This window comes from Doryrhamphus excisus, chromosome 2 (genome assembly GCF_030265055.1).
Source record: "Doryrhamphus excisus isolate RoL2022-K1 chromosome 2, RoL_Dexc_1.0, whole genome shotgun sequence".
In the NCBI taxonomy this organism is placed as follows: domain Eukaryota; kingdom Metazoa; phylum Chordata; class Actinopteri; order Syngnathiformes; family Syngnathidae; genus Doryrhamphus; species Doryrhamphus excisus.
In genome coordinates, this window is record NC_080467.1 from 23,328,259 (window position 1) to 23,355,926 (window position 27,668).

Here is a 27,668-nt window from a genome sequence, read left to right on the forward strand (position 1 = left end):
AGAGGGCGCTGTTTGACACTTTTTACTGGAGTCTAGTTTGGCCTGCGTCACCTTCAAATAGGATCTTTTCAGTTGACCTGGCAGCTTACGGCCATACTACCCTGAAAACCCCCGATCTCGGAAGCTAAGCAGGGGCGGGCCTGGTTAGTACTTGGATGGGAGACCGCCTGGGAATACCAGGTGCTGTAAGCTTTTTATGGTTTCTGCTCTTGCCTGACAAAAGAGGGCGCTGTTTGACACTTTTTGCTGGAGTCTAGTTTGGCCTGCGTCGCCTTCAAAGAAGATCTTTTCAGTTGTCCTGGCAGCTTACGGCCATACTACCCTGAAAACGCCCGATCTCGTCCGATCTCGGAAGTTAAGCAGGGACGGGCCTGGTTAGTACTTGGATGGGAGACCGCCTGGGAATACCAGGTGCTGTAAGCTTTTTATGGTTTCTGCTCTTGCCTGACAGCAGAGGGCACTGTTTGACACTTTTTGCTGAAGTCTAGTTTGGCCTGCGTCACCTTCAAATAGGATCTTTTCAGTTGACCTGGCAGCTTACTGCCATACTACCTTCAACACGCCCGATCTCGTCCGATCTCGGAAGCTAAGCAGGGGCGGGCCTGGTTAGTACTTCGATGGGTGACCGCCTGGGAATACCAGGTGCTGTAAGCTTTTTATGGTTTCTGCTCTTGCCTGACAGCAAAGGGCGCTGTTTGACACTTTTTGCCAGAGTCTAGTTTGGCCTGCGTCGCCTTCAAATAGGATCTTTTCAGTTGACCTGTTAGCTTACGGCCTTACTACCTTCAAAACGCCCGATCTCGTCCGATCTCGGCAGCTAAGCAGGGGCGGGCCTGGTTAGTACTTGGATGGGAGACCGCCTGGGAATACCAGGTGCTATAAGCTTTTTATGGTTTCTGCTCTTGCCTGACAGCAGAGGGCGCTGTTTGACACTTTTTGCTGGAGTCTAGTTTGGCCTGTGTCGCCTTCAAATAGGATCTTTTCAGTTGATCTGGCAGCTTACGGCCATACTACCCTGAAAACGCCCGATCTCGTCCGATCTTGGAAGCAAAGCAGGGGCGGGCCTGGTTAGTACTTGGATGGGAGACCGCCTGGGAACACCAGGTGCTGTAAGCTTTTTATGATTTCTGCTCTTGCCTGACAGCAGAGGGCGCTTTTTGACACTTTTTGCTGGAGTCTAGTTTGGCCTGCGTCGCCTTCAAATAGGATCTTTTCAGTTGCCGTGGCAGCTTACGGCCATACTACCCTGAAAACGCCCGATCTCGTCCGATCTCAGAAGCTAAGCAGGGGCGGGCCTGGTTAGTACTTGGATGGGAGACCGCCTGGGAATACCAGGTGCTGTAAGCCTTTTATGGTTTCTGCTCTTGCCTGACAGCAAAGGGCGCTGTTTGACACTTTTTGCCAGAGTCTAGTTTGGCCTGCGTCACCTTCAAATAGGATCTTTTCAGTTGACCTGGTAGCTTACGGCCATACTACCCTGAAAACGCCCGATCTCGGAAGCTAAGCAGGGGTGGGCCTGGTTAGTACTTGGATGGGAGACCGCCTAGAAATACCAGGTGCTGTAAGCTTTTTATGGTTTCTGCTCTTGCCTGACAGCAGAGGGCGCTGTTTGACACTTTTTACTGGAGTCTAGTTTGGCCTGCGTCACCTTCAAATAGGATCTTTTCAGTTGACCTGGCAGCTTACGGCCATACTACCCTGAAAACCCCCGATCTCGGAAGCTAAGCAGGGGCGGGCCTGGTTAGTACTTGGATGGGAGACCGCCTGGGAATACCAGGTGCTGTAAGCTTTTTATGGTTTCTGCTCTTGCCTGACAAAAGAGGGCGCTGTTTGACACTTTTTGCTGGAGTCTAGTTTGGCCTGCGTCACCTTCAAATAAGATCTTTTCAGTTGTCCTGGCAGCTTACGGCCATACTACCCTGAAAACGCCCGATCTCGTCCGATCTCGGAAGTTAAGCAGGGACGGGCCTGGTTAGTACTTGGATGGGAGACCGCCTGGGAATACCAGGTGCTGTAAGCTTTTTATGGTTTCTTCTCTTGCCTGACAGCAAAGGGCGCTGTTTGACACTTTTTGCCAGAGTCTAGTTTGGCCTGCGTCGCCTTCAAATAGGATCTTTTCAGTTGACCTGGCAGCTTACGGCCATACTACCCTGAAAACGTCCGATCTCGGAAGCTAAGCAGGGGTGGGCCTGGTTAGTACTTGGATGGGAGACCGCCTGGGAATACCAGGTGCTGTAAGCCTTTTATGGTTTCTGCTCTTGCCTGACAGCAGAGGGCGCTGTTTGACACTTTTTGCTGGAGTCTAGTTTGGCCTGTGTCGCCTTCAAATAGGATCTTTTCAGTTGATCTGGCAGCTTACGGCCATACTACCCTGAAAACGCCCGATCTCGTCCGATCTCGGAAGCAAAGCAGGGGCGGGCCTGGTTAGTACTTGGATGGGAGACCGCCTGGGAATACCAGGTGCTGTAAGCCTTTTATGGTTTCTGCTCTTGCCTGACAGCAAAGGGCGCTGTTTGACACTTTTTGCCAGAGTCTAGTTTGGCCTGCGTCACCTTTAAATAGGATCTTTTCAGTTGACCTGGTAGCTTACGGCCATACTACCCTGAAAACGCCCGATCTCGTCCGCTCTCGGAAGCTAAGCAGGGGCGGGCCTGGTTAGTACTTGGATGGGAGACCGCCTGGGAATACCAGGTGCTGTAACCCTTTTATGGTTTCTGTTCTTGCCTGACAGCAGAGGGTGCTGTTTGACACTTTTTGCTGGAGTCTAGTTTGGCCTGCGTCGCCTTCAAATAGGATCTTTTCAGTTGCCGTGGCAGCTTACGGCCATACTACCCTGAAAACGCCCGATCTCGTCCGATCTCAGAAGCTAAGCAGGGGCGGGCATGGTTAGTACTTGGATGGGAGACCGCCTGGGAATACCAGGTGCTGTAAGCCTTTTATGGTTTTTGCTCTTGCCTGACAGCAAAGGGCGCTGTTTGACACTTTTTGCCAGAGTCTAGTTTGGCCTGCGTCACCTTCAAATAGGATCTTTTCAGTTGACCTGGCAGCTTACGGCCATACTACCCTGAAAACGCCCGATCTCGTCCGCTCTCGGAAGCTAAGCAGGGGCGGGCCTGGTTAGTACTTGGATGGGAGACCGCCTGGGAATACCAGGTGCTGTAACCCTTTTATGGTTTCTGTTCTTGCCTGACAGCAGAGGGTGCTGTTTGACACTTTTTGCTGGAGTCTAGTTTGGCCTGCGTCACCTTCAAATAGGATCTTCTCAGTTGACCTGGCAGCTTACGGCCATACTACCTTCAACACGCCCCATCTCGTCCGATCTCGGAAGCTAAGCAGGGGCGGGCCTGGTTAGTACTTGGATGGGAGACCGCCTGGGAATACCAGGTAATGTAAGACTTTTATGGTTTCTGCTCTTGCCTGACAGCAGAGGGCGCTGTTTGACACTTTTTGCTGGAGTCTAGTTTGGCCTGCGTCGCCTTCAAATAAGATCTTTTCAGTTGTCCTGGCAGCTTACGGCCATACTACCCTGAAAATGCCCGATCTCGTCCGATCTCGGAAGCTAAGCAGGGGCGGGCCTGGTTAGTACTTGGATGGGAGACCGCCTGGGAATACCAGGTGCTGTAAGCTTTTTATGGTTTCTGCTCTTGCCTGACAGCAGAGGGCGCTGTTTGACACTTTTTGCTGGAGTCTAGTTTGGCCTGCGTCACCTTCAAATAGGATATTTTTAGTTGACCTGGCAGCTTACGGCCATACTACCCTGAAAAAGCCCGATCTCGGAAGCTAAGCAGGGTCGGGCCTGGTTAGTACTTGGATGGGAGACCGCCTGGGAATACCAGGTGCTGTAAGCTTTTTATGGTTTCTGCTCTTGCCTCACAGCAAAGGGCGCTGTTTGCACTTTTTGCCAGAGTCTAGTTTTGCCTGCGTCACCTTCAAATAGGATCTTTTCAGTTGACCTGGCAGCTTACGGCCATACTACCCTGAAAACGCCCGATCTCGTCCGATCTCGGAAGCTAAGCAGGGGTGGGCCTGGTTAGTACTTGGATGGGAGACCGCCTGGGAATACCAGGTGCTGTAAGCTTTTTATGGTTTCTGCTCTTGCCTGACAGCAGAGGGCGCTGTTTGACACTTTTTGCTGGAGTCTAGTTTGGCCTGCGTCGCCTTCAAATAGGATCTTTTCAGGTGACCTGTTAGCTTACGGCCATACTACCTTCAACACGTCCGATCTCGGAAGCTAAGCAGGGGCGGGCCTGGTTAGTACTTGGATGGGTGACCGCCTGGGAATACCAGGTGCTGTAAGCTTTTTATGGTTTCTGCTCTTGCCTGACAGCAAAGGGCGCTGTTTGACACTTTTTGCCAGAGTCTAGTTTGGCCTGCGTCGCCTTCAAATAGGATCTTTTCAGTTGACCTGTTAGCTTACGGCCATACTACCTTCAAAACGCCCGATCTCGGAAGCTAAGCAGGGGCGGGCCTGGTTAGTACTTGGATGGGAGACCGCCTGGGAATACCAGGTGCTGTAAGACTTTTATGGTTTCTGCTCTTGCCTGACAGCAGAGGGCGCTGTTTGACACTTTTTGCTGGAGTCTAGTTTGGCCTGCCTCGCCTTCAAATAAGATCTTTTCAGTTGTCCTGGCAGCTTACGGCCATACTACCCTGAAAATGCCCGATCTCGGAAGCTAAGCAGGGGCGGGCCTGGTTAGTACTTGGATGGGAGACCGCCTGGGAATACCAGGTGCTGTAAGCTTTTTATGGTTTCTGCTCTTGCCTGACAGCAGAGGGCGCTGTTTGACACTTTTTGCTGGAGTCTAGTTTGGCCTGCGTCACCTTCAAATAGGATCTTTTCAGTTGACCTGGCAGCTTACGGCCATACAACCCTGAAAACGCCCGATCTCGTCCGATCTCGGAAGCTAAACAGGGGCGGGCCTGGTTAGTACTTGGATGGGAGAACGCCTGGGAATACCAGGTGCTGTAAGCTTTTTATGGTTTCTGCTCTTGCCTGACAGCAGAGGGCGCTGTTTGACACTTTTTGCTGGAGTCTAGTTTGGCCTGCGTCACCTTCAAATAGGATCTTTTCAGTTGACCTGGCAGCTTACGGCCATACTACCCTGAAAACCCCCGATCTCGGAAGCTAAGCAGGGGCGGGCCTGGTTAGTACTTGGATGGGAGACCGCCTGGGAATACCAGGTGCTGTAAGCTTTTTATGGTTTCTGCTCTTGCCTGACAGCAGAGGGCGCTGTTTGACACTTTTTGCTGGAGTCTAGTTTGGCCTGCGTCACCTTCGAATAGGATCTTTTCAGTTGACCTGGCAGCTTACGACCATACTACCCTGAAAACGCCCGCTCTCGTCTGATCTCGGAAGCTAAGCAGGGGTGGGCCTGGTTAGTACTTGGATGGGAGACCGCCTGGGAATACCAGGTGCTGTAAGCTTTTTATGGTTTCTGCTCTTGCCTGACAGCAGAGGGCGCTGTTTGACACTTTTTGCTGGAGTCTAGTTTGGCCTGCGTCGCCTTCAAATAGGATCTTTTCAGGTGACCTGTAAGCTTACGGCCATACTACCTTCAACACGCCCGATCTCGTCCGATCTCGGAAGCTAAGCAGGGGCGGGCCTGGTTAGTACTTGGATGGGAGACCGCCTGGGAATACCAGGTGCTGTAAGACTTTTATGGTTTCTGCTCTTGCCTGACAGCAGAGGGCGCTGTTTGACACTTTTTGCTGGAGTCTAGTTTGGCCTGCGTCACCTTCAAATAGGATCTTTTCAGTGGACCTGGCAGCTTACGGCCATACTACCCTGAAAAAGCCCGATCTCGGAAGCTAAGCAGGGTCGGGCCTGGTTAGTACTTGGATGGGAGACCGCCTGGGAATACCAGGTGCTGTAAGCTTTTTATGGTTTCTGCTCTTGCCTGACAGCAAAGGGCGCTGTTTGCACTTTTTGCCAGAGTCTAGTTTGGCCTGCGTCACCTTCAAATAGGATCTTTTCAGTGGACCTGGCAGCTTACGGCCATACTACCCTGAAAACGCCTGATCTCGTCCGATCTCCGAAGCTAAGCAGGGGCGGGCCTGGTTAGTACTTGGATGGGAGACCGCCTGGGAATACCAGGTGCTGTAAGCTTTTTATGGTTTCTGCTCTTGCCTGGCAGCAGAGGGCGCTGTTTGACACTTTTTGCTGGAGTCTAGTTTGGCCTGCGTCGCCTTCAAATAAGATCTTTTCAGTTGCCCTGGCAGCTTACGGCCATACAACCCTGAAAACGCCCGATCTCGTCCGATCTCGGCAGCTAAGCAGGAGCGGGCCTGGTTAGTACTTGGATGGGAGACCGCCTGGGAATACCAGGTGCTGTAAGCTTTTTATGGTTTCTGCTCTTGCCTGACAGCAGAGGGCGCTGTTTGACACTTTTTGCTGGAGTCTAGTTTGGCCTGCGTCACCTTCAAATAGGATCTTTTCAGTTGACCTGGCAGCTTACGGCCATACTACCCTGAAAACGCCCGATCTTGTCCGATCTTGGAAGCTAAGCAGGGGCGGGCCTGGTTAGTACTTGGATGGGAGACCGCCTGGGAATACCAGGTGCTGTAAGCTTTTTATGGTTTCTGCTCTTGCCTGACAGCAGAGGGCGCTGTTTGACACTTTTTGCTGGAGTCTAGTTTGGCCTGCGTCACCTTCAAATAGGATCTTTTCAGTTGACCTGGCAGCTTGCGGCCATACTACCCTTAAAACGCCCGATCTCGGAAGCTAAACAGGGGCGGGCCTGGTTAGTACTTGGATGGGAGACCGCCTGGGAGTACCAGGTGCTGTAAGCTTTTTATGGTTTCTGCTCTTGCCTGACAGCAGAGGGCGCTGTTTGACACTTTTTGCTGGAGTCTAGTTTGGCCTGCGTCACCTTCAAAGAGGATCTTTTTAGTTGACCTGGCAGCTTACGGCCATACTCCCCTGAAAACGCCCGATCTCGGAAGCTAAGCAGGGGCGGGCCTGGTTAGTACTTGGATGGGAGACCGCCTGGGAATACCAGGTGCTGTAATTTTTTTATGGTTTCTGCTCTTGCCTGACAGCAGAGGGCGCTGTTTGACACTTTTTCCTGGAGTCTCTTTTGGCCTGCGTCGCCTTCAAATAGGATCTTTTCAGTTGACCTGGCAGCTTACGGCCATACTACCCTGAAAACGCCCGATCTCGTCCGATCTCGGAAGCTAAGCAGGGGCGGGCCTGGTTAGTACTTGGATGGGAGACCGACTGGGAATACCAGGTGCTGTAAGCCTTTTATGGTTTCAGGATTCCAACATGTGCGGGGAAACCCCATTGGATTTTGAGTCCAACGCCTTAACCTCTCTGCCACCGTGACTCCTTGGAAAAGACCAATGGGGGCAGGTGACCCCATTGTCCTAGAACCAAAATTTTGCTTATGTCAAGGATCAGCTGGCAACATGTGCATGGGAGGAAGACACATGGTTTGTGTGAGGGGCTACACAAGTCTTTCCACTTCTAGTTAAAAGCCAGGCACCTCACATTGTTTCCATAAAGTACCAAGGGATTGTCCTGTTGCCCTTGTATTTCGTGGGCAAAAAGGAGGCGTTTGCAAGTGGACATCAGACCCTATCACTGGTCACCTGAACAGGGACTTGAATCCCGGACACTCAGATCAAAAGTCTAATGTTCAGGTGACTGGCTCAAACTTTGTCTTGTCTGACCACTCTTTTGAAGAGAAGATATTTGGCTAATGTGGTCTGTTTTCTTAAACGTGCAAATGTCCAAATACACAAGGGTATTGTCTTTGTAGGGAGCATTGTAGTACATGTGACGTGTATACTACATATGACATCAAGAACAACATTTCTTTTAAATAACAGCATAGGAGCTGCTGAAACACAGAGAAGGCACTGCTGGGATTTGAACCCAGGATCTCCTGTTTACTAGACATGTCTGTCAAAAAATCACAACAGTATACAGTGTCTTCTCTTAAGGGCCCCTGCTTATCAGTTGACGGGGTTTGACTTGATTCCTTTTAACATAAAAGCATTCCGTCGTCTCTTAATCTATAATCCTGGCTGGCGCTTTTGCAAAAGCTAATATTTTCAAGCAGAGCTTCAAACTGAAATCTGTGACTTGATCAACCTAATTTCTGATCAAATGTGTTAGACCATGGAAGCTGGAATGTGCTTTTGAAAAGTCATTGACACGCAGTTTGCCAATTGGGAACCACACAAGTGCTGTGCAAGAGTGGAGCGCAAACATGAATGAACAGTGACACTGGTGACATCCAGAGAACGTCCCTGGGTGGGCTCGAACCACCAGCCTCCCGGTTAACAGCCGAGCGCGCTGACCGATTGCGCCACAGAGACTCACACCCTGCCAACTTCTGTTCAGTTGAAGCCATACTAACGCATGCTATGCGTCCAGCATGCCCTTTTTTTTGGATGTGACTCGCACCTTCTGGTGTAACAATCGAGGCATTGCAAACCAGGACACCAGCTTTACTCTTTGATGAACGCAAAGTATTTTTGGGTACAATCCAGGGGTCTTGTGCTCTCACGGAAATGGCTCTGTCCTTTTTCAACATGAGTTGAGACGAAATGTATTAAAATAGACAGACTGCATTGGTCACTCAATCAGAATTTCTCAGTTTGCCAATTTCAGACTGCGTGACAAAGAATCAAGTCAAACTCCATCGACAGGATGGACAGGGAACAACAAAGCGGGGAAGATAAGGGATAGGGAGGAGAGGGGAAAGATGCGACCGCCTTTGTTGAGAGCCAGAGAAGAAGCTCTCATCTCTGCAAGGTCAAGTACAGTATGCCAGAAGATTTTACCTTGTGAGTTGTCCTCATTCCATAAAGGCCTGGATAGCTCAGTTGGTAGAGCATCAGACTTTTAATCTGAGGGTCCAGGGTTCAAGTCCCTGTTCAGGCGGTGAAGGTAGGCCCCTTCCCTGAATAACTTGTTTAAGTAAACCTTTTCGATCAAGCACCTTTGCGATCTTCCAGGACTGTGGGTAAACGCCATTCTCAATAATTAAATTGAAGATACAGTGCGAGACAGGCACTTTGACCAGCTTAGCCGCAGCGCCAGCTGTGCATCTGGCACCAACACAAAAAAACAGTTCGCCAATGGGGAAAAATGTTCATACAAGGGAGGGAGTCCAAAGTCCAACACGTGTGAATTGAGAGTCCCTGGGTGGGCTCGGTTATCAAACTCGCTCCCAAGGAAATGTTGGAACTTAGGAAAGCATTAAGAATGGCAAGAAGTAGGATTAAGAATCCTACTTCTTGCCAAAAGCCTACCCTATGGTAGAAGATAAGATATGCCTTTATTCGTCCCTCAGTGGGGAAATTTGCAAGGTCCCGCAAGTTCCGCAACAGCAGTGGGAGTACCTCAGTATGTTTACAGACCATGGACTCCTCCTAAATTTAGATACATAGCCTTATCCATGCCAAAACCACACAACAACCTTGACCAAATCCTGACTGACATAACTGACTTGGTACATAATCACCGTCTCAACGGAACTGAATTAGCCCAACTGTTGACATTGACCACAGGCTCCAAGTATGGTGCTTTTTGTACGGCCATTTAGCCAATTTGGCCAAAGGGGAATTTAGAACACCCTCGTGGCCCATTGCCATTTTTATGGTACCTGGCGACTTCAACCAGTGAACTCCACTGTACCGCTTATCCTCATCGACGGACTGTATTCCCCACCCTTTACCAGCATGGGGACATTCCAACCCAAGATGAGAACACACTGGACCAGGTACACAGCAACATAGTACGTGGCACAGACACAGCTTCACCCTACCCCCACTTTTAGCCCAGACTGAAAAAGCAGAGAACCCCCTTTGCAGCTGAAAATGCTCAGTTGGGAGAGCATTGGATTGAATCTCTAAAGGTCCCTGGTTCAATCCCAGTTTTCAGCACAATTGCTGTTTACATCGTGAGTTGGCAAATAGTTTGTAAAGGGGTGACTTTGTTCTCTTGATTTCATCAACATCGATCACGACAACACAGCCAATGACATATTAAGACCAGACAAGTGCAGTTGGGAGGTGACATACAGAATCCTGATGCATATCATGTTACAATCAGACACAAACAGGATGTAGGACCCGACCTTGAGTTCGCGCAAATGTTCACAGCATTAGGTCTGCAAAGTGTTCAGCTGATGCACATTTACTGGAAAGGAAAATGGGCTTTTGTCACGGTAGCCATGCCGACACGAGCTAAAATGTTTCTCCCGCCAGGACAACACCCACATGAAATTCAAGCTTTGCTCGCAGACGAAAAAGAACCAGCTGGAATGAGCAATCTGCACCTCCAAGTCTGAGTTTATGGTTCTTGCCCAGAAAAGCATAGCTCACAGCCGTAATTGTATAGTGGTTCCTACTCTGTGTTGTGGCCGCAACAACCCCGGCCGATTCAGGGTCATGGCAGGTGTGTGTTGCTTTTGTAATTGTATTGTCTGAAAAGACAAGATTGTCTGTCCACTTGAAGTGTGGTGATGTAAAAGTACACTAGTTTTGACCACACCCATTATTTTAGTAAACATTATTAGCATGCAATGAATCAAAGTATAAGGTACGATGTTGGAGATCAAGAACGCTTTTGTTGGCAAAAAAAAAGCCATAACATATCATTTCGACAATACGGGTATCAAACCCGCTATTTCTTGCATGTAGAGCAAGAACTCTAGCCTTTGAGTTAAATCCCCCCGCTGCACAGGAAGGCTGCCACAATTTCTGCAACACCAAAACACTAATTAAGATGTGTCATTTTGAGTCAACAAGACCATGTCCACAAAGGAGATGAGGTGACCGAGAGGTTAAGGTGATGGACTGCTAATCCATTGTGTTCTGCACGCATGGGTTCGAATCCCACCCTCATCGGACTATACTAATGCACCAGTTTTGACACCACCTGTGTTTTTAGGAAACATCATTAGAATGCAATTAATCCAAGCATCCGGTACGATGTGGGAGATTGAGAATGCTTTTTTGGCAAGAAAAAGGCATAATATACCATTTGGAGAATGCAGGCATCGATTCCACTACCATTTGTGGTCCTACAAGAATGGGATTTGTTTTTGTGTACTTCGAATGAAATGTTTTCCGCATGTTGCAGAATTTTCCACAGGAAAGAAATCTTTAAGATGTATCACCAAAATAGCTGAACCGCCCAATGTGGGGCTCAAACCGACGACCCTGAGATTAAGAGTCTCATGCTCTCCCGACTGAGCTAACCGGGCATTTTTCTGCCACGATATCACTTTTTAATTTTTTTGAATTGATGTGGTCTTCTTGATGTTTGATCAATTCCACACCCAACCTAGTTTCTCAGGGAACAAAGGAGCGAGAGGTTCAGTCATAGCTGAGAACTTTGGAAGTGTAGTCATCTTAACCCTCCTGTTATGTTCATTTGCCAGGAACAGCCATGATGTTCCCGGGTCAGTTTGCATGTTTATTTATCTGAAAGATGTCCAACACAAAAAAAATCCCCACAAGCATTGTTAGTTATTCACTACTAACTCCATTACTAACTATTCTATCAATGTTTAGAGCAATGGTGTACCTTACCTCTCACAGGTAGTGGTTTAATTAATTTTAATGAATTAATTAATTAATTGAATGAATCAGAGGCATCATGACCAGTCTGCATCAAAACATTATCTGAAATCCTGTGGCAGGTTTCTGGCATTGATTTTTAATTCAGTTGCCATCCCTGATAGATGGTAATGGTAATGGTAATCATGCCCGCGTGGCAGGCGAGTCTCTTTGCTTGTCTGACGTCTGTGTCGCATCCTGATTGGCTGGCAGCAAATGTCAACAACACGCGCGCGGCCCCCGCTTGGCAAGTGAGAATTCTACCACTGAACCACCAATGCCACGTGGGGACACACTGTAAGAGAAAAAAATTCAACTGTCAAGTGGATGAGCCTCTGCAAAGTGGCGCTGAATGACAACACATCACAATGTCATACTCTTTGGATTCAAGCACCTTCTGGAGTAATGGGATCCACAACAATCACGTCAGCTGTGGATGCAACGTCAATTCGTTCTTGAAGGGCAAGTGACAAAAAGAAGTACATGGTTCACAAATCAGCTGCCAAAGTTTCACTGACCAAGCACCCAGGCACTGCTGGGATTTGAACCCACGATCTCCTGTTTACTAGACAGGCACTTTGACCAGCTTAGCCACAGTGCCAGCAGTGCATCTGGCACCAACACAAAAACAGTTCGCCAATGGGGAAAAATGTTCATACAAGGGAGGGAGTCCAAAGTCCAACAAATGTGTGAATTGAGAGTCCCTGGGTGTGCTGGAACCACCAACCTCTCAGTTAACAGCCAAACGTGCTGGCCAATTGCGCGACAGAGACTACAACAGCATGACTGCAGTCAGGTTTCAGTAAGTGCTGTCCACCTTAACTCTCCGGTGGTCCGGTCTGTTACGTTTCAGGTGTCGTTCTGAATACTGCCCTTTCGCAGGAAAAGAGCCTTTGTACTTTTTCAACATGAGCTCTAAAGAAAGGTACAAGCTGAGATATACTGCATTGGCCGGGAATCGGACCCGGGCCTCCCGCTTGGCAAGCGAGAATTCTACCACTGAACCACCAATGCCACATTGGGAAACACTCTCGGAGAACAAATTAAATTGTCGAGTGGATGTGCCTCTGCAAAGTGGCGCTGAAGGGGTAACTGAAGTGCTGCCAGGGGAGGCCGAGTACTAACAGAGCTGAGCGAGAGGGCATAAGAAAAAAAATTGTGATCTTGTGGTGGTTACCCGGCAGCACCAAGGATATGGCGCACGTCTGATGCGTAATGCATGCCAGGTGATGTTCATCTAGCGAGCGGACATTCTTGTGGGGGACAAGCTCAACAGTAGGAATGAACTGACCAGTCCGCTATCAATGAAGTTCTTGTCCGCCCCAGAGTCAATTAATGCTGTGGTCGGAGAAGCTTCCCCCGCCCAGGATATCGTACCTTCCACCTGAAGTTGGCCCACCAAAGCGGATGACGCAGCCGGTGTGGTTGGAGCGGGCAGTGCCAGCAGCTGGGGAATATCCCTGGTGGAGGAAGAGCGTTGGCGTGCTGGGCGAACTGGACAGCGGGAAATTGTGTGTAGGACTCCCACAGTACAGGCACAGCCACAGGCGTTGACCGTGACTCCTCTCCACTGACGAAAGGCGACTGGCTCCCAGTTGCATGGGGACGACACTCCCGACGTCATCAGACGGCGCTCCGTGTTTTGTCTGAGTCACGGCTGGTGTGTGTTGCTTTTTGTTGTTTTCTTGCCTGAAAGGACTTCTCGCTCGACCCAATTTTACTCTTGGCGAAACACTGATAATCCAGAACATAGCCTTAAACTGCAGGTGCATTAGTTGGAGGGCTTGTGGCCACCTGGTCACCTGAACAGGGACTTGAATCCCGGACACTCAGATCAAAAGTTTAATGTTCAGGTGATTGGCTCAACCTTTGTCCAGAAGATATTAGGCTTGTCCATGTGGGCAATTTAAGACCTCTGTCGATCTTGGAGGTGGCCATTTCGGGACAGGGGCTTCTTCATCTCTGCAAGGTCAAGTACAGTATGCCAGAAGATTTTGCCTTGTGAGTTGTCCTCATTCATCAAGGCCCTGGATAGCTCAGTTGGTAGAGCATCAGACTTTTAATCTGATTGTCCCGGTTCAGGTGGAGAAGAGTCGACCCCACATTACCAGCATGGGGACATACCAACCCAAGATGAGAACACACTGGGCCAGGTACACAGCAACATATGTGGCAGAAACACAGCTTCAACCTGGCCCCTCTTTTAGCCTCTACTGTAAAAGCGGAACACCACCTTTGCAGCTGAAATCGCTCAGTTGGGCGAGTGCGAGAATTAAGATTTAAAGGTCCGTGGTTCAGGATTTGGAAGCGTTCAGCCAAATCATGCGGGCAAGACGCGAAAAGATGAACATTTCCAGGGCCGAGGCCAAAGTTTTAAAAGAATTAAGAACAAACAGACAAATCGTAATCAAACCAGCAGATAAAGAGAGCGCGGTGGTGATTTTGGGACGAGAACAGTACACCCAAGAGGTTTATCGACAGCTGAACGATCAAAGATATAGAAAACTACAAAATCCAATTGTTCGGCAGACAATGCCAATGGTACGAGAGATCGTGTATAAATTGTATTATAAAAAGCTCATCCTAACCATCAGAAATAAGTTCAGACAATGGTCCGGCGTTCGTGCAAAAAGTAGGGTTAGCCTAACCCTAACCCAAACCCAAACCCAAACCATATTGTACAACAACTGCGAATAAAACAAAAGTTCGGGTTTGTCTATCATCCCCAGTCCCAGGGAATGGTAGAACGAGTAAATGGGACACTCAAAGCCAAGCTCAATAAAATCTGTTCTAGCGCAAAGTTAAATTGTGCGGATGCACTAACAATTGCATTAATGAGCTATCGCATGCAAACTAACAGAATTACACATCTAACACCGCATGAGATGCTTACGGGTCGACCCATGCCAGCACTGCATTTGAGAGGGCCTTATAAAGCGCCCCCACTTGAGCAGTTGCAAAATGAATTGACTATATAAAATATGTTAACTGCCATACATGGAGCTATCTATGTGCAGGAGAAAAACAGGGTTCCTGAGTCGACAAAGGTGACTTGGTGGTGCCAGGCAACCAGGTGTACATCAAAGTGTACAGGCGAAAGTGGCACGAGCCATCGTGAGGATGATGGCACTGACTCAGAGGACTCGATGAGCCATGAGGTATGACTGTTGCTATGATTGGCAAGGGAGCCGGACCTTGAGCTGAACATCACCATCTTTAAGTCACTATGCGAGTCCACTCCACGAACTATGCTGATATTGCTTGAGAAACCGTATGTTAGGAGTATATCAGTCACTCACTATTCCAGTTGCCTTATACAGTACTTTAGAGCATTAAGGACTTTACACGGTCACTATAGACACAAAGGTGTGTTTTGTTTAGATTTGTTTTGCAGTTAGATTCCATTTATATATTAAAGGGTGTAGTGGATATGTTATTTATGTAACTCATAAATTGCAATAGTCACCAGACACTCAAATAGTAAGCATAGGGTCAGAGTTAGGAAGGGAATGTTCCAGCGAAGTTGGCGCCAACCAAGGGAACCCGCCGACTGAGCCATTCCGGAGGACCGCCCTCCTCCTACATGTGATGTGGCAAGTCACCACCTCATCTCGACGAAAGGAGCCCCTCATTACAAAGGGTCCCTCCAGATGACATCGTGCTGACCATCGGCGGGTGGTTGAAGAAAGGGACTGAAGATGGCCAACACCGTTTGTACAGAGGCACAATAATCCTCTGGGCGGTGAAAATGTGAGCAGAAACATTGCTCTTAACCAATTCTGCTCTCGCCCTGGGCCTTGAATGCCACACCACAACACTTCCCCTTCCCCAGGCCCATGTTCCAGGAGGGCAGCGAGATCCCCTTGAATGTCATATGTGAATTCTCTTCGGAAATGGTAACGTGCCAAGGGGCGAAGACTGGACCAAGAGACATTATTTGTTGTTTTGGGAGTTTGGTACCCCCAAAAGGGGGGAATATATTGTAAAATGACTACTCTTTTGCTCATTGCATATGACTTTTCTTCTTGGTAAACTCTTGTTGAACTTAAGAGGGCTACGTGACTTGGGGAGGCCAACCTGACCTGATTGTTACACAAGATGTTTTCGGATGTTTGGAGTCCAAGATGTTCTGCCAAAATACTTAGGTCCAGTCAGGAGGCATGACCAGATAGGGACTGAATTCTGGAAATCCACGTCATCGTTATTGTTCATGAGGTCTATATAAGTGCTGTATTAAATAAACAAGAGGACCCTTTCCCGACAACTGCAGACGTGGTTCGTGTTGCATTACTTGCCAACAAGAGGAACCCGACGAGTACGGGGACCAGCTGTCCCTGCACCTGGACCTGATGGCGCGAGGGGAAGTAGTTTCCCCCATGGACCCGGCCCCCTCCCCGGCAACAGAGGCCCTCTGCCGTTGGGAGTCAGAGAACTTACTTGACGACACCCCACTGCTGACTTCCACGCCGCCAACGAAATCACCTGTGGAAAAAGAAGGCCAATGGGAAGAGCTGCTGGCGGACATCAGTTTCGACAGCTCCATGTCCGGCTCAATTGGCGGGAGCCAAAAGCAACTGGTCCAGCGACATTGGAACACCACCAGGAAAATGGTCGACCGGAAACTTACCGTGTGGAAGAAATTTGTCATCCTGGGAGATTCTAACGTGTCCCGGTTCCCACCACATGACTTCCCAGATCTGCAGGTTGACAGCTTTCCGCGGGGCCACCTTTAGGAGTAGCCGAGGCGCTACTCGCCAAGGCAGTCATTCACACCAAGGTGGAAAAACTGGTGTTGTCCTTTGGGATCAACAGTAGAACTCAGAAATTCAAAGAGACCACCTCCAGGCAGTTGCAGGCCCTTTGGAAAGAGGCCAAGCGGGTCTTCCTGGAGGCGGCAGTTTTCATCCCATTAGTTAACCACTCACCATACTAATGCCTACTGAGAACCCTCAATGAATATATTGAGGATAGACTACCGTCCATCCCGCTTCTGCAGGACAATCTGTTCCACACAGACCCAGACTGCATACCCAGACCACGTCCACTGCTGAAGCAATGCTCAGGCATTGGACATGATTTTTAAACTTGTAGGCCCTGGGGGGTCCCAAGTTTCACTAAATTGCCAAAATGTTAAAGTGTTATCCCCCAGTTTCAATCCATCCGGAGCACAATTATCCCTGTTATCCAAAGGCCTACCTTTTATACCTACCCAATCAGAAAACAAGAATTATAAATTGGAAAAACACAAAAGACTACGTTGGGATGTGCAAGAATATCATAGACGGCTTAGACTTATTGAATTTTTCGGTAGAGAAGAAGAAGAAAAAAGCGCATAGCCAAAGTTCCATCCCCCCTCGATTTGCCCCCCCACTCCCTTTAACACAATCTCCCCCGCCCTACACACCCTAATTAGAAAAGATAGGGAACTAGCCGAACAAAAACCTGAGGAAAAGGATAACCTAACCAAAAGGGAAAGAGCCGCACTAAAGGAATTGAATAGGGATAGCTCCATAGTTATCACACCGGTGGACAAGGGATCATCTATAGTAATTCTTAGCAGAGAACAGTACGTCTGGGAGGGACAAAGACAATCAGGGGACCCCACTTATAAAAAACTTACACAACCCATGAATACACAAACGATACCCCTAGTTCGAAAAATCATCAAAGAACTCATCTATCAAAAATCCATCAAAACCCGAGACTTGGAATCCCCCACACCACATCCCCCGGGTAGACCAATTGTATCGGATTGTGGTAGTGAAACATATGGTACGGCTATATTTATTGACTTCTATCTTAACCCACTCTCCAACAAACATTTGGCTTATGTGAAAGATACCTACAATTTTGTCGAGTTAGTCCAAAAAAATTAAATTGCCGGCCCAGGTCTTCTTTTTTTCGCTAGACGTGGACAATATGTACACGAATATCGATACCAAGAGGGGCCTATAAGCTGTCAAATACATATTTGATGAATACCCTGACAGGACAAGACCCCAGAAACAACTTTTACAATTATTGGACATTAACCTCACTGGAAATGATTTTGAATTTAACTCAGAGTACGTCCAGTGGCTGGGCTTGTTGTAGGCGACCTGATGAGACCACCACTCAGCATGTGACATGTGCGAGAGACTAGTCCGGGCGGGACCGGTGCAACTCATACTTACCTGCCAGGGGAGATACCATGATCAAGAAGGTGGTTCACCCAGGGCGAGGCTCAGCCATTGCACATGGGTTGAGCTGACCTCTGCGAATTCCCCAAATGCGTGAATCTCGACTGCTTAATTTGTGGTAGTGGGGGACTGCGTCCGCGCTCTCCCCTTATCCCGTGTTTAAAACAAGAGGCAGGCACAGCACCGCGCCGAGCTCCTTGGCTTGCGAGTGCAGCCAGACCGAGCAAGAAACGACCAGCCCAGCACTACCAATGCTTGCTGGAAAGGTCTGCCCGTGCACGGGAGAAAACCAACCAGCCGTGAGGCCGATCTGCTCTCAGTCAGGAAACCTCAATGAGAAACGGCAACAAGACAGAGAAAGGGGCGTCGGCAAACATTTCGATTGATCTGAGTCTAAAGTTCAAGGTTTGCTCGCAGGCAAATTTGAAGCAGCGAGAATGAGCAATCCGCACCTCTGAGTAGGAGTTCATGGTTCTCACCTAAAAAAGGATAGCTTATAGCCGTAATCGTGTTGTTGTTTGTATTCTGTGTTTTGTCTGAGTCACGGCTGGTGTGTGTTGCTTTTTGTTGTTTTCTTGCCTGAAAGGACTTCTCGCTCGACCCAATTATACTCTTGGCGAAACACTGATAATCCAGAACATAGCCTTAAACTGCAGGTGCATTAGTTGGAGGGCTCGTGGCCACCTGGTCACCTGAACAGGGACTTGAATCCCGGACACTCAGATCAAAAGTTTATTGTTCAGGTGATTGGCTCAACCTTTGTCTTGTCTGACCATTAACTCTTTTTGTCCAGAAGATATTAGGCTTGTCCATGTGGGCAGTTTAAGACCTCCGTCGATCTTGGAGGTGGCAATTTCGGGACAGGGGCTTCTTCATCTCTGCAAGGTCAAGTACAGTATGCCAGAAGATTTTGCCTTGTGAGTTGTCCTCATTCATCAAGGGCCTGGATAGCTCAGTCGGTAGAGCATCAGGCTTTTAATCTGATTGTCCAGGGTTCAAGTCCCTGTTCAGGCGGAGAAGAGTAGACCCCACATTACCAGCATGGGGACATACCAACCCAAGATGAGAACACCCTGGGCCAGGTACGCAGCAACACATGTGGCAGAAACACAGCTTCACCCTGGCCCCTCTTTTAGTCTCTACTGAAAAAGTGGAACACCACCTTTGCAGCTGAATCGCTCAGTCGGGCGAGTGCGAGAATTAAGATTTAAAGGTCCGTGGTTCAAGCCTGGGTTTGAGCACAATCCCTGTTTACGTTGCGACTTTGCCAATAGTTTGAAAATGCTTATTGGCAGGCTGAAAGGACCTTAACTTCATTCATCAAAGGGCCACCCCTCCAGACAACGTTAGAGGAGGTTACAAGCAAAACCTGTCAAGCCGTGATTGTGATTTCATGTTTTGTTGAAGAAAAGCCCATAATTTGTGGAACAATTTTCCCTACAAGGGAGAAACATTTGTCGATTTGGACAATTGTCAATATGCCCCCACTTTGGACACATCGTCTTGTGTCATTGTTTGGCAACTGCTTCACTGCTGCACATTTGCCTTACATGCAAAAGGTCCCTAGTTGGAAACTGGGTGGAAGCAAGGCCGTTCAATTCCTTCTTTCACAAAAAAATCAAGGTGACAAATGGGAACAAGGATATGTGCTTGATCCCTGAAGGTGTGTACACGGGCATCTGTCCCCAGTTTGGACACACAATCCATATTTCCCGGATGACTGATCGGGTGCGTCACTGGCCTGCACGAAGGGGCTTATAGGAAGGAGGTGGCCGCTGTGGTGTCGTTATGCAAACAACATCCTCATCCTTGACACAGCGAAGACCAAGGAGGAGAATAATCGTGGATTCGGTCCGCTTACACTGGCAGGATTTCACCAGTCCTGTTGAAAGCCTGGCCACTGGTGTGGTTTCCGTCATGCAGTGGTTCGCCTAACACTGAAGACACTCCTTCACCGGCGCTGTGGCTTAGTTGGTCAAAGTTCCTGTCTCGTAAACAGGAGGTCCTGGGTTCAAATCCCAGCAGTGCCTTGCATATGTGTTTCAGCGACTCCATTTTTTTCTCTCCAACATTTCAAGTAAATGTTTTGAATCAGACGTCATGTTCTGTGTAAGAAATATCCATCATTTCTGATGTCATATGTAGCATAAATGTCATATGTACTACAATGCTCTCGACAAAGGCAAAAACATTGTGCATTTGGACATTTGCGGGGATAAGAAAACAGACCACATTAGCAAAACAAAAGAGGTTCGGGTCTAACATTTAAGGGAAGCGCTCTACTATCTGAGGTAATTCCCCTGCTGCTGCAATGTTGGCAGAGAAGGTCCAGTCACAGAACTATTTTGGTTCCTTTGCTGGAGTACGTCAAAGTGACACTGTCTCTGCCTTGCTGAGTGCAGACATAAAGCAGTCCCTGGTGGTCTAGTGGCTAGGATTCGGCGCTCTCACCGCCGCGGCCCGGGTTCGATTCCCGGTCAGGGAATTGACATTTGGGTAGGTTTTGACTGGAGATAGGATTTGTCTTCAGCCTCGGTCGAATGGTTGGGGTCATCTTGAAGCACAAACCGTTGTCATCCTGAAGCGACTGACAACAGAAATATAAACAAAACATGGACAATAAGACAAGGTCCTCGACTGAGAATGCTGTCAGGACTGGGTTTAGGGTGAGACAGAGCATTTGTCGGATGCTCAGGGATAGATCCTTGTTAGAATAAAATGTAGATAGAATGAATATAGCATCAGTTATCACCCTTATATCCATTTGCCTAGACAATAGAAAGAGTGTTTGAATGTGCTGAAGAAGAAATGTTCCTGTGACCCTGATCAGCAACCCCCAGGTCCTGGAGGTGCCTGGATGCGCCAACCGCAACCCTGCAGATGTTCACGTTAATCCTGCAAGAACGTGTCAAGATAAGAACTCATAAAACAATAAAAGTAATTCCTCTCACATACACACACATACACATAGAGAAACAAATACAGCTCGTGCAACTGCCACCCCTAGAGTTGCATGACCATGTAGTAGGGACCCCCGAAAGAGAATAAATAAAGAGGAGTTTGAACCACATACTCAGTGGAGCAGCATGTCACTGGGTATGTGGTTTCACTCTCCTCGCTGTGAGTAACTTTGAATATTGTTGTCTGTCTCTTCTGTATTTCTGCATTTAAGTGTTTTTACAAGTGTCACAGGAGTTTGAACCTGACAACCCACTGACTCACAACGACCTTGCACATCTACACGTGTCAGGGTTCAACATATTGGCCTCTCATGTTACATGGTGTGACTAGGGACGTGGAGTCAGTACTTCAGTCTCTGCATTGAACGTCTGCAGCAACTGCCCTAAGCCACTTGCTGCCGCTGCCTTAGCTCAGAATGAAGTCACAAGAGTGCCATACAGACTGACTCCTTGAGATAACCAGAGTCCTGTCTCTGAATTTGGACACAGGTCAAGTGGCTGGGCTTGTTGTGGGCGACCTGATGAGACCACCACTCAGCATGTGTGTCAGGGTTAAACCTAAAACCTATACATTTATTCCAACAATGTGACATGTGGGAGAGACTAGTCCGGGCGGGACCGGTGCAACTCATACTTACCTGCCAGGGGAGATCCATGATCAAGAAGGTGGTTCACCCAGGGCGAGGCTCAGCCATTGCACATGGGTTGAGCTGACCTCTGTGAATTCCCCAAATGCGGGAATCTCGACTGCATAATTTGTGGTAGTGGGGGACTGCGTTCGCGCTCTCCCCTTATCCCGTGTTTAAAACAAGAGGCAGGCACAGCACCGTGCCGAGCTCCTTGGCTTGCGAGTGCAGCCAGACCGAGCAAGAAACGACCAGCCCAGCACTACCAATGCTTGCTGGAAAGGTCTGCCCGTGCACGGGAGACAACCAACCAGCCGTGAGGCCGATCTGCTCTCAGTCAGGAAACCTCAATGAGAAACGGCAACAAGACAGAGAAAGGGGCGTCGGCAAACATTTCGATTGATCTGAGTCTAAAGTTCAAGGTTTGCTCGCAGGCAAATTTGAAGCAGCGAGAATGAGCAATCCGCACCTCTGAGTAGGAGTTCATGGTTCTCACCTACAAAAGGATAGCTTATAGCCGTAATCGTGTTGTTGTTTGTATTCTGTGTTTTGTCTGAGTCACGGCTGGTGTGTGTTGCTTTTTGTTGTTTTCTTGCCTGAAAGGACTTCTCGCTCAGCCAAAGCAAAGCCAGGTAAAAACGTAATCATTTGTCCCTTTGTTGGAATAGTTGCATCTTGTGCCTGTAGTGACACTGCCTGCAGAGATGGTTATTTCACCACCACCACCTGCTCATACCCCGTTGGAGCAGCAGCAAACACCTCCTGTGCCAAAAAACTCAAACAAAAACCATGTCTGTGCTGTGGCCAACCAAAATCAAAATATCAAGTGGATGGGACATCAACCACGACGTTCATCAACAAGGCCCTGTCAGATAATCTTATTGCTGCAGAAGGTCTGACAGACCCTAAGATGCCATTTAAAGATTTCAGTCAAACAGACTTCTTCCAGCGAGAGGTGGATGAGACAAGAAAGAGGGTGGAGGAAAAACAGCAGAAGAAGAGAAAGAGGGATGAATCTCCTCCACCCCCTGAAAGTGCCTCTGCAGGATGCAGCTGAAGCAGGGCCTGAAAAGCCCCCGCATCCACACTGGCTTCAGAGAAGTACATCTACTGTCCTGCCAAAGTGTTCTCCATCTATAGAGAGCAAAGGATGGAAAAAGAGATGAGCTGGAGGGAGTTCCAGGCCTCTCCTTTCTATGAAAAGGAGAAACAAAGGCGGCAAAATAAGTGAACAATGTGTATATTCATTATTCATAACTGCTTACATGTAGATTTTTTTATTATTATTGAGAGTGTTCTTGAGTGTGGCAACCTGATAAATAAATATTCTTTGTGACATTGCATTGATTTTGTATTTTATTTCAAGCACTGGTATCAATATAAGCCTGATAGGAATAATTTGTAATTTAATTAATTTAATTTATATAGGGATTAATTGGAAAAAAATAATATTGTGGAGAAGAAAACTGTGACTTGACTGCTGGCTTAGACGGGATTCAAATACCTGACTTCATTTCTCCAAAGTCTCTCTGCTTGTCTGACATCTGTCTCGCATCCTGATTGGCTGGCAGCAAATGTCAACAACACAAGCGCGGCCCGTCCAACGCTCTGACCAATTGCACAGAGACTACATCAGCATCACTGCAGTAAGGTTTCAATAAGTTTCTACTTCTGACAGAAATGTGCAAATACTCAAGTGCTGTCCACCTTAACTGTCAGGTGGTCCGTTCTCTTACTTTTCAGGTGTCATTCTGAGTTCTGCCCTTTCTCAGGAAAAAGAGCCTTTGTACTTTTTCACATGAACTCTAAAGAAAGGTACAAGCTGAGATACTCTGCATTGGCTGGGAATTGGACCCAGGGCTCCCGCTTGGCAAGCGAGAATTCTACCACTGAACCACCAATGCCACATATCGGAGAAAAGTGGCTGAGCCTATGCAAAGTGGCACTGAATGACAAAACATCACAATGTCATACTCTTTGGATTTAGCTCCTTCTGGCGTAATGGGATCCACAACAATCATGTCAGGTGTGATTGCACCGTAGACTCGTTTTTGAAGGGCAAGTGACAAAAAGAGGTACGTGGATCAAATTCAGTTGCCAAAGTTTCACGGACCAAGCACCCAGGTACTGCTGGGATTTGAACCCAGTGGTCGAAGGCACTGCCTTCAGGGTGCAGTCTCGAATGAGGCGTGGGTTCGAATCCCACTCCTGACAGCTTCTTGCATCTTGAAGTGGCGTCACCCTTCATTCCAGAGTGGCCGAGGCTGTTACTCCTGGGCAGTAAACCAGGGGTGCTTTTCAAAATGTCTGCTGCTGAAAAGTGTACAAAGAAGACCTATTGTATCCCGGGGTCTTGCATTTCTCCTGAAAACAGGCTTTGTATCTCAACATGACCTCTGATAAAAAAGTATGGAAATACCAGTAGAGGACTGCTGGAATTGGAACCAATGAGCCCCTCTTTGCTAGACATGTAATTTGACCAACTAAAGCATCGTGCCTGTGAAGCATGCAAACTTGACTTGAATGGTGCCTTTAGTAGAAAAGGAAATCCTGTGCATCTGGCACGGACACAAAAACAGTTCACCAATGGGGAAACATGGTCATGGGTTCCCCCCGTACTGACCACTCTTCTTTATCTGCTCCAGGAACAACAAAAGCCCACGGCAAAAACCCATCGGGCCCCATAACCAACAGCGCACAACCAAATCAACTGCGAAACACCCCCATCAAGGCCGCTAACTGACCGGGGAAAGGTCAAGAAAACAGCATGGCAAAGCAGAGCGGTGGCAAACCTCTCGCGCACCGTGACTGCATGAAGCAGATCAATGGGGGCGGCCACCCCATTGTCCTCTACCCAAAATTTAGACCCCGAGTGCAAAGAACGTGGACCGTGAAGGAACAACAAAAGCCCACGTCGACAACACCCCGCCCTCATAACCAACAGGACACCAGGAAAACCTATCCAAGGGTCAATGTATGTCAGGTTGGAAGCGTCGAACCAGGGTGAGGTTGACACACCTTGTCTGGTCCTCAGGGCGTCCGTGGCATGAGGTGAGACCCTACGGAAGTAGCACTATGCACTAGGCGCTCCACATCAATTGACAATACTGTTATTGGAGGAAGGAAAGAAATCAGGGCACAAACACCAGTCATGTTCTCGGTCGGTAACCTATCACTCACGTCGGGTCCACCGCACCACTACCAGAGGTCAGCCCTGAGGAGCGACCAGAAGAAGGCATCCACCAGTAAGGTAGAATTACACTAAGAGGTATTAATGCCGGGTTGTACAAATCGGGAACCTGTGGAAACGGTAATGCACATAAATTTACCTTTCGCCACTGTGCTGCTGAATATGGGCTTACCTTTGACCTCTGTAACCTCGGGGTGCGCGAATGGCCTACAATTAGCCAATAAAACAAAGGATTCCTTGTAGAATTTAGGCAATCAATCCCGCTACCTCTCACATGCAAAGCAAGCGCTATACCATTTGAGCTAATTCCCCTGCTTTTCCTGAATTGGCAGAGAAGGTCCAGTCTCAGAACTATATTGGTTCTTGAATTAACTCAGAGCAAATGACTACTGGATCGTGGGAGGGAGCAAAGCAGTGGCTCAACATATTTGACAGTGCATCCCATGCTGGAAAGCTCGATGAGCCACAGAGGAACAAAAGAAGGCTGACTTACCTCAAGACCACATTGAGCCTTCTCCACCAATTACCTATGGTGGCATGGATTGTTTTGGCCCCTTTCACACAAAACAAGGGCGTAAAGAACAAAAACAGTACAGTCTACTATTCACTTGTCTATGTTCTGGAGGTGTTCACATAGAGATGCTGGAGGACTTGACCACTGACTCATTCATCAATGCCCCAAGATGCTTCATTGCCATCAGAGGTGCTGTTTGGCACATCCGATCAGATCAGGGAACATACTTAGTTTGAACTAAAATGAAATGGAAAAGTCTCTAAAGGAAATAAACACAGAAAGAGTAACAGAATACCTGGCAGACAAGCAATGCAACTTTGTCATAAATGCAAGCCATATGGGAGGTGTTTGGGAGCGCCAGATCAGAACCATCAAAAGCGTGCTCATTTCAGTCCTAGCAAACAGTGCTGGCAGGTTGAGTGACAGTTCCTTGAGAACCTTTCTTTAGGAAGCCATGTCTGTTGTGAATAATCACCCTCTTACTGTAGACAATGTAAACAACCCATGTGTCTGGAACCACTGACACCTAACCACCTGATTACCATGTAGTCATTTATTCCCATGCCACCACGTGTTTCCAAAATGGCGCTGCTGTCAAGTCAAACCCTTGTCCAAAATAATTTAGATAAGGCAGACAGGAAAAAAATAAATAAAAAGATAAATAAAAATAAAAAATACTTTTCATGGCCCTCATTAAGGGAATAATACATTTTCGTTGCAATTAGCACCTTATTTTACTAAATTAAACACGGGAGATCAGGTGGGGAACATCTAAACCGGAAGTGGGAATCAGTTTTAAGCGCACCTGGGCGTCTGCATTAGGGCACTTCCTTTCTCAGCAGGTAAGGCTGCAGACAAGTGGTATCGAGAAGGTAGTCAGAACTGCACCCCAAACCTGGCGCAAACTGGAGCTATACAACACTGAAGAGGCAGCCGGTAAGAAATTCCTTTTAATATTAGCGCTGTGGTTTAACGCGCAGCTTTTTTTTGGATGTGACGGCCGCTGGTGACGCGCGCCTCACTTTAGTTATTGGTACTAGATTAAAAGTATTAACACGGTGCAATTAGTTAGAAAGTGGGGTCTGGAACACCATCGATCGCCTGTGTCGCGTAGGTGCACACGGCGGCTCGCGGTGGTTCATTTAATTGGCACCAATTGAGCTGATCAGCGAGCTTTGGGCATCGAAGGAATGCGCTATGCTCATTTCTTTTCAGTGGGCCTATATTATTTAGAGCTTTTATAATAATAATTTTAGTTACGTGGCAAGATGGGGGCAATGCAAATGGTTTAATAAATAGATCAAATAAAATAACGAAATAATGAAGTAAAGAATAAGTTAATAAATGCAGGTTAAGGGGACAAAATTATTCCAACCGTTGTTAAAATGTTTAATGGTTAATATACTGCTGAACATGATTTATATCTTATATAAATACTTGCATATGTATATTATTGAGCATATTATATATATTTAGAAATATGTATATTGTGTATACTTATACTTTCCCCCTTTTTTTTTTTAAGGTTTTCACCTATGCACTATGTGCTACACTGCTGTGCTACACTACGCTGTGCTGTGCTGTGCTGTACATTGTCACAACAAGACTTGTGCCTCACCAAATAAAACCCAAAAACAGCGAAAGCATCGAGTGAATCCAGTCTTTCCTCAGTGTGGCTACTCAGACCCCCTTTTTCAAGTTAAGGGGATGCGCAAGGCAAGAAGGAACTTGACAGCTGCGGACGGCTGCCTTGGTGTGTTGGTCCTCCAGGACCTGGACTCCGCAGGAACCTATGCTAGGATCCTGTTTGTGGACTTCAGCTCCGCCTTCAACACCATCCTCCCAACTCTGCTCCAGGAGAAGTTCTCCCAGCTGAGCGTGCCTGACTCCACCTGCAGGTGGATTACAGACTTCCTGTCTGACAGGAAACAGTGCGTGAAGCTGGGGAAACACATCTCAGATACAAAAACCGTCAGCACCTGATCCCCCCAGGGCTGCGTTCTTTCTCCTCTGCTCTTCTCCCTGTACACAAACAGTTGCACCTCCAGTCACCAGTCTGTCAAGCTCCCGAAGTCTGCGGACGACACCACTCTCATCGGACTCATCTCTGACGGCGACAAGTTTGCCTACAGGTGAGAGGTTGACCATCTGGTGACTTGGTGCAACCTGAACAACCTGGAGCTCAACGCCCTAAAAACAGTGGTGATGGTTGTGGACAACAGGAAGAACTCAGCCTCTCCTGTCCCCATCACCCTCTGTGACTCTACGATTGACATTGTGGAGTCCTTCCGCATCCTGGGTACCATCATCTCCCAGGACCTCCAGTGGGAGCCGAACATCAGCTCCCTCATCAAGAAGGCACAGCAGAGGATGTACTTCCTACGTTCCTATGGCAGCTGAAGAAATTCATCCTGCCAAAGACAATGTTGGTGCACTTCTACAGCTCCATCATTGAGTCCATCCTCCTCTCCTGCAATCTCCCGTCCCTCCAGGATCTGTACGCCTCCAGGACCCTAAGGCGTGCAGAAAAGGATTGTGGCCGATCCTTCTCAACCCGGACACAGTCTCTTTGAGAGGAGGCTGCGGTCCGTCAGGACCAAAACCTCACGCCACAAGAACAGTTTC

At 48.0% G+C, this 27,668-nt stretch overlaps 29 non-coding genes and 13 pseudogenes across 29 annotated transcripts; 39 read left to right on the forward strand and 3 right to left on the reverse strand.

Annotated features, from left to right (window-relative positions):
• Positions 1-83: 83 nt before the first annotated feature.
• Positions 84-192, forward strand: LOC131122570 (5S ribosomal RNA; annotated as a pseudogene).
• Positions 193-304: 112 nt separating this feature from the next.
• On the forward strand, positions 305-423 carry LOC131120216 (5S ribosomal RNA). Its single transcript, XR_009126776.1, has one exon. It is a non-coding gene; the product is annotated as a 5S ribosomal RNA (ribosomal RNA).
• Positions 424-535: 112 nt separating this feature from the next.
• Positions 536-654, forward strand: LOC131121539 (5S ribosomal RNA). The gene has a single exon (XR_009128045.1). It is a non-coding gene; the product is annotated as a 5S ribosomal RNA (ribosomal RNA).
• A 112-nt stretch (positions 655-766) lies between these two features.
• On the forward strand, positions 767-885 carry LOC131121895 (5S ribosomal RNA). Its single transcript, XR_009128391.1, has one exon. It is a non-coding gene; the product is annotated as a 5S ribosomal RNA (ribosomal RNA).
• Positions 886-997: 112 nt separating this feature from the next.
• Positions 998-1,116, forward strand: LOC131120831 (5S ribosomal RNA). The gene has a single exon (XR_009127376.1). It is a non-coding gene; the product is annotated as a 5S ribosomal RNA (ribosomal RNA).
• Positions 1,117-1,228: 112 nt separating this feature from the next.
• Positions 1,229-1,347, forward strand: LOC131120461 (5S ribosomal RNA). The gene has a single exon (XR_009127015.1). It is a non-coding gene; the product is annotated as a 5S ribosomal RNA (ribosomal RNA).
• A 112-nt stretch (positions 1,348-1,459) lies between these two features.
• Positions 1,460-1,568, forward strand: LOC131123220 (5S ribosomal RNA; annotated as a pseudogene).
• Positions 1,569-1,680: 112 nt separating this feature from the next.
• LOC131122571 (5S ribosomal RNA) lies at positions 1,681-1,789 on the forward strand (annotated as a pseudogene).
• Positions 1,790-1,901: 112 nt separating this feature from the next.
• LOC131120227 (5S ribosomal RNA) lies at positions 1,902-2,020 on the forward strand. Its single transcript, XR_009126787.1, has one exon. It is a non-coding gene; the product is annotated as a 5S ribosomal RNA (ribosomal RNA).
• Positions 2,021-2,132: 112 nt separating this feature from the next.
• LOC131122680 (5S ribosomal RNA) lies at positions 2,133-2,241 on the forward strand (annotated as a pseudogene).
• Positions 2,242-2,353: 112 nt separating this feature from the next.
• LOC131123964 (5S ribosomal RNA) lies at positions 2,354-2,472 on the forward strand. Its single transcript, XR_009128772.1, has one exon. It is a non-coding gene; the product is annotated as a 5S ribosomal RNA (ribosomal RNA).
• A 112-nt stretch (positions 2,473-2,584) lies between these two features.
• LOC131121077 (5S ribosomal RNA) lies at positions 2,585-2,703 on the forward strand. Its single transcript, XR_009127614.1, has one exon. It is a non-coding gene; the product is annotated as a 5S ribosomal RNA (ribosomal RNA).
• Positions 2,704-2,815: 112 nt separating this feature from the next.
• LOC131121238 (5S ribosomal RNA) lies at positions 2,816-2,934 on the forward strand. The gene has a single exon (XR_009127774.1). It is a non-coding gene; the product is annotated as a 5S ribosomal RNA (ribosomal RNA).
• A 112-nt stretch (positions 2,935-3,046) lies between these two features.
• LOC131121078 (5S ribosomal RNA) lies at positions 3,047-3,165 on the forward strand. Its single transcript, XR_009127615.1, has one exon. It is a non-coding gene; the product is annotated as a 5S ribosomal RNA (ribosomal RNA).
• A 112-nt stretch (positions 3,166-3,277) lies between these two features.
• Positions 3,278-3,396, forward strand: LOC131123475 (5S ribosomal RNA; annotated as a pseudogene).
• A 112-nt stretch (positions 3,397-3,508) lies between these two features.
• Positions 3,509-3,627, forward strand: LOC131124068 (5S ribosomal RNA). Its single transcript, XR_009128783.1, has one exon. It is a non-coding gene; the product is annotated as a 5S ribosomal RNA (ribosomal RNA).
• A 112-nt stretch (positions 3,628-3,739) lies between these two features.
• Positions 3,740-3,848, forward strand: LOC131122674 (5S ribosomal RNA; annotated as a pseudogene).
• Positions 3,849-3,959: 111 nt separating this feature from the next.
• On the forward strand, positions 3,960-4,078 carry LOC131120884 (5S ribosomal RNA). The gene has a single exon (XR_009127428.1). It is a non-coding gene; the product is annotated as a 5S ribosomal RNA (ribosomal RNA).
• A 112-nt stretch (positions 4,079-4,190) lies between these two features.
• On the forward strand, positions 4,191-4,299 carry LOC131123627 (5S ribosomal RNA; annotated as a pseudogene).
• A 112-nt stretch (positions 4,300-4,411) lies between these two features.
• On the forward strand, positions 4,412-4,520 carry LOC131123596 (5S ribosomal RNA; annotated as a pseudogene).
• Positions 4,521-4,632: 112 nt separating this feature from the next.
• LOC131122692 (5S ribosomal RNA) lies at positions 4,633-4,741 on the forward strand (annotated as a pseudogene).
• Positions 4,742-4,853: 112 nt separating this feature from the next.
• Positions 4,854-4,972, forward strand: LOC131121557 (5S ribosomal RNA). Its single transcript, XR_009128062.1, has one exon. It is a non-coding gene; the product is annotated as a 5S ribosomal RNA (ribosomal RNA).
• Positions 4,973-5,084: 112 nt separating this feature from the next.
• Positions 5,085-5,193, forward strand: LOC131122572 (5S ribosomal RNA; annotated as a pseudogene).
• Positions 5,194-5,305: 112 nt separating this feature from the next.
• LOC131121254 (5S ribosomal RNA) lies at positions 5,306-5,424 on the forward strand. The gene has a single exon (XR_009127788.1). It is a non-coding gene; the product is annotated as a 5S ribosomal RNA (ribosomal RNA).
• Positions 5,425-5,536: 112 nt separating this feature from the next.
• On the forward strand, positions 5,537-5,655 carry LOC131121449 (5S ribosomal RNA). Its single transcript, XR_009127958.1, has one exon. It is a non-coding gene; the product is annotated as a 5S ribosomal RNA (ribosomal RNA).
• A 112-nt stretch (positions 5,656-5,767) lies between these two features.
• Positions 5,768-5,876, forward strand: LOC131122675 (5S ribosomal RNA; annotated as a pseudogene).
• A 111-nt stretch (positions 5,877-5,987) lies between these two features.
• Positions 5,988-6,106, forward strand: LOC131120581 (5S ribosomal RNA). Its single transcript, XR_009127132.1, has one exon. It is a non-coding gene; the product is annotated as a 5S ribosomal RNA (ribosomal RNA).
• A 112-nt stretch (positions 6,107-6,218) lies between these two features.
• LOC131121242 (5S ribosomal RNA) lies at positions 6,219-6,337 on the forward strand. The gene has a single exon (XR_009127777.1). It is a non-coding gene; the product is annotated as a 5S ribosomal RNA (ribosomal RNA).
• Positions 6,338-6,449: 112 nt separating this feature from the next.
• Positions 6,450-6,568, forward strand: LOC131121062 (5S ribosomal RNA). Its single transcript, XR_009127599.1, has one exon. It is a non-coding gene; the product is annotated as a 5S ribosomal RNA (ribosomal RNA).
• A 112-nt stretch (positions 6,569-6,680) lies between these two features.
• LOC131123426 (5S ribosomal RNA) lies at positions 6,681-6,789 on the forward strand (annotated as a pseudogene).
• A 112-nt stretch (positions 6,790-6,901) lies between these two features.
• Positions 6,902-7,010, forward strand: LOC131123333 (5S ribosomal RNA; annotated as a pseudogene).
• Positions 7,011-7,122: 112 nt separating this feature from the next.
• Positions 7,123-7,241, forward strand: LOC131123929 (5S ribosomal RNA). Its single transcript, XR_009128768.1, has one exon. It is a non-coding gene; the product is annotated as a 5S ribosomal RNA (ribosomal RNA).
• A 1,007-nt stretch (positions 7,242-8,248) lies between these two features.
• trnan-guu (transfer RNA asparagine (anticodon GUU)) lies at positions 8,249-8,322 on the reverse strand. Its single transcript has one exon. It is a non-coding gene; the product is annotated as a tRNA-Asn (tRNA).
• A 495-nt stretch (positions 8,323-8,817) lies between these two features.
• On the forward strand, positions 8,818-8,890 carry trnak-uuu (transfer RNA lysine (anticodon UUU)). Its single transcript has one exon. It is a non-coding gene; the product is annotated as a tRNA-Lys (tRNA).
• Positions 8,891-10,778: 1,888 nt separating this feature from the next.
• On the forward strand, positions 10,779-10,860 carry trnas-gcu (transfer RNA serine (anticodon GCU)). The gene has a single exon. It is a non-coding gene; the product is annotated as a tRNA-Ser (tRNA).
• Positions 10,861-12,517: 1,657 nt separating this feature from the next.
• trnag-gcc (transfer RNA glycine (anticodon GCC)) lies at positions 12,518-12,588 on the reverse strand. Its single transcript has one exon. It is a non-coding gene; the product is annotated as a tRNA-Gly (tRNA).
• A 5,151-nt stretch (positions 12,589-17,739) lies between these two features.
• On the forward strand, positions 17,740-17,903 carry LOC131124133 (U1 spliceosomal RNA). The gene has a single exon (XR_009128810.1). It is a non-coding gene; the product is annotated as a U1 spliceosomal RNA (small nuclear RNA).
• Positions 17,904-18,694: 791 nt separating this feature from the next.
• Positions 18,695-18,767, forward strand: trnak-uuu (transfer RNA lysine (anticodon UUU)). The gene has a single exon. It is a non-coding gene; the product is annotated as a tRNA-Lys (tRNA).
• A 942-nt stretch (positions 18,768-19,709) lies between these two features.
• trnat-cgu (transfer RNA threonine (anticodon CGU)) lies at positions 19,710-19,783 on the forward strand. Its single transcript has one exon. It is a non-coding gene; the product is annotated as a tRNA-Thr (tRNA).
• A 383-nt stretch (positions 19,784-20,166) lies between these two features.
• On the forward strand, positions 20,167-20,238 carry trnae-cuc (transfer RNA glutamic acid (anticodon CUC)). Its single transcript has one exon. It is a non-coding gene; the product is annotated as a tRNA-Glu (tRNA).
• A 1,105-nt stretch (positions 20,239-21,343) lies between these two features.
• LOC131124131 (U1 spliceosomal RNA) lies at positions 21,344-21,506 on the forward strand. The gene has a single exon (XR_009128808.1). It is a non-coding gene; the product is annotated as a U1 spliceosomal RNA (small nuclear RNA).
• Positions 21,507-23,172: 1,666 nt separating this feature from the next.
• Positions 23,173-23,243, reverse strand: trnag-gcc (transfer RNA glycine (anticodon GCC)). The gene has a single exon. It is a non-coding gene; the product is annotated as a tRNA-Gly (tRNA).
• Positions 23,244-27,668: the final 4,425 nt, after the last annotated feature.